The following is a 2,922-nucleotide window of genomic DNA, read 5'->3' on the forward strand; positions in this document are numbered from 1 at the left end:
AACTAACCTTTGATGTGCTGTGTGTTTCATGGTGGGACTCTGAATAATACAGTAACTATATCTAAAGTAGTTTTCTTTTTAATAGAATCTTTACTATGCAAGAATGAGAGTTCAGTTTTGGGGTGCCTTCTACATTTTTATGAAAACATGTAATTTCAGAAAATTTAGCCTACCTAAAAGCAGCTTCTCAGCTCGTTCTCAAAGCTCTGTCAGGTTCAGCCTACTCACCTGCACCCCAGCCTTCACCATGTGCATCAGGGTGACCCAGAAGTCCTACAACATGTCCACCTCCAGAGCCTAGGGCTTCAGCAGCCGTTCATACACGAGTGTGCCTGCTGCCCACATCACCTCCTCTGCCTTTCCCTGAGTGGGCGGCAGCAGCAGCAGCTTCCAGGGTGGTCTGGTCACCTGCACGAATGTAGTCGGGGTTGTGGTGTGGCCAGGGGTGTGGAGGCGTGTCACAGCTCTCTCAGTGAACCAAAGCCTGCTGAACCCCTGTGAGCTGACAGTGGGCCCCAGCATCCAGACTGTGCACACCCAGGAGAAGGAGTAGATCAAGACCCTCAAAAACAAGTTTGCCTCCTTCATCGATAAAATGTAGCACCTAGGGCAGCAGAACAAAATTCTGGAGATGAGGTGGAACCTTCTACGGTAGCATGGAGCAACATGGGCAATGTGTTCAAGAGTTATGTCAACAATCTTGCATGGCAGCTGAACCCACTGGGCCAGGAGAAGCTGAAGCAGGAGGTGGAGCTTGGCAATGTGCAGGGGCTGGTGGAGGGCTTCAAGAATAGGAGGAGGAGATCAAAGTGAGTGTAGACATGGAGAATGAGTTTGTTCTTATCAAGAAGGATTTGGAGGAAGCTTATGTGAACAAGTTGAAGCTGGAGTTTTCCTGGAAGAGCTGACTGACAAGATTGGCTTCTTAAGGCAGCTGTATGAAGAGGAGATCTTTAATCTGCAGTCCCAGATCTCAGACATGTCCGTGGTCCTGTCCATGGACAACATCTTCTCCCTAGACCTGGACAGCATTATCTCTGAGGTCAAGGCCTAGTATGAGGGCATTGCCAACTGCAATTGGGCTGAGACTGAGACCATGTACTGGATTAAGTTGGAAGAGCTGCAGATATTGGCTAGGAAGCACAGGGATGACTTCCATCACAGAAGATGGAGATTTCCAAGATGAAACAGAACATTAGACAACTCTAGGCTGAGATCAAGAGACTCAAAGGCCAGAGGGCTTCCCTGGGGTCTGCCACAGCTAATGCTTAGCAGTGCAGGGAGCTGGCCATTAAGGACACCAGTGCCAAGCTGGCCAAGCTGGAGGACACCCTGCTGTGAGCCAAGGAGGACGTGGCATGGTGGCTGAGGGAGCTCATGAACATCAGGCTGGCCTTGGACATGGAGATCCCCACCGACAACAAGCTCCTGGAGGGTAAGGAGAGCTGGTTGGAGTCTGGTATGCAGAACATGAGTATCCAAACTAAGACCACCAATGGCTACTCAGGTGGGCTGAGCTTGGCTTACTGGGGCCTCACAAGCCCTGGCCTCAATTATGACCTCAGCTTCTTCCAGTGTAACTTCAGCTCTGGTGAGGGATCCAGTTCCTTCAGCCCTGTCAGCTTCTCGATGGCAATGATTGTGAAGAAGATTGAGACCTATCATTGGAAGCTGGTGTTTAATCATCTAATGTCCTCTGTCCAAGTGAACAACATCTGTGGTCCCTCCTGGCCTCCTGCTCCTGTGGTTACCATAGAGCCTTTGTGAGCAGGAGCTATAGAGGGGAGCCTTGGAGAACAGCAGACATGCCTGAGGCTCAGCACAGGTCCTCAGCCTACCCTTAGCGGGGAGTCTGCGGCCCTGGGTACCCCTTCTTGCCAGTACCCCCTACTAAAAGCCAATTCAAGTGTCTTTTCCCAAATAAAGCCTCAGATGACTCTGCAAATCCCCAAAACAAAACAAAACAAAAATTTTAGCAAACAGAGAAGTGGACATCTATACAGATTTATGAATTTCCACAAGCATTATATACTCATGTAATCCAGATCAGGAAGCAGAGGATTACCAGATCTCCCTAAATCCCCTTTGTGCTTCTAGTAACTAAATGTTAGGTATAACCAATATTCTAAATTATAGCTGTATTAGAATCTCTTTTTAAACTTTATATATAAAGGAATTCATCCAGCATGTACATTTAGTGTCCAGTTTATTTGCTCAACATGTTTTTGAGATTAATTCATATGAAGTATAATATTAATTAGTTCATTCATATTGCTGTGTAGTAAGTAAGTGATTTACCTTTTTACTTTTTTGGGGGGATAAACTTTAGGCTTGCTTTCAGTTTGGTGCTATTTTGAATACAAGAACCATGAACATTCCATGCTTATCTTTTAGTGGCTATGTATTTCCTTATCTCTTGGCCATAAACCTAGGATGGAAGTCTTGGAACATGGAATAGTTATATATTTAGCTTAGGTAGATATAGCTGAAGAATTTTCTAAAGTGGTCATACCAATTTACATTCACATCAACAAACCATGAAAATTCCATTTAATATACAGGCTAACTAATGTTTGGAATAGTCATAGTCATAGCCTTTCTCTTTTTCTTTTTTTTTTGTTTTTTGTTTTTTTTGTTTTGTCTTTTTTGTTCTAAGTAAGCTTTATGCCCAGCATGGAGCCCAATGCAGGGCTTGAACTCATGACACTGAGATCAAGACCTGAGCTAAAATCAACCGTCAGAAGGTTAACCAACTGAGCCACCCAGGTACCGCAGTCATAGTCTTTCTAATTAAGCCCTCCTGTTGTGTGTGAGCTTAATAAACCATAATGTCTAAAGACCATCAGGAACACACCTAGAGTCAAAGTAGATTTATTAACTTGCTGTAGCAATGATGATGGGACAAGTGTGGAATTGTAGGTT

General features: G+C 44.9%; 1 pseudogene; it reads left to right on the plus strand.

The window, feature by feature from the left end:
• The first annotated feature begins 247 nt into the window (after positions 1 to 247).
• On the plus strand, positions 248 to 1,767 carry LOC123596915 (annotated as a pseudogene).
• Positions 1,768 to 2,922: the final 1,155 nt, after the last annotated feature.

The sequence above is a fragment of the Leopardus geoffroyi genome, chromosome C1 (assembly GCF_018350155.1).
Source record: "Leopardus geoffroyi isolate Oge1 chromosome C1, O.geoffroyi_Oge1_pat1.0, whole genome shotgun sequence".
Taxonomy (NCBI): domain Eukaryota; kingdom Metazoa; phylum Chordata; class Mammalia; order Carnivora; family Felidae; genus Leopardus; species Leopardus geoffroyi.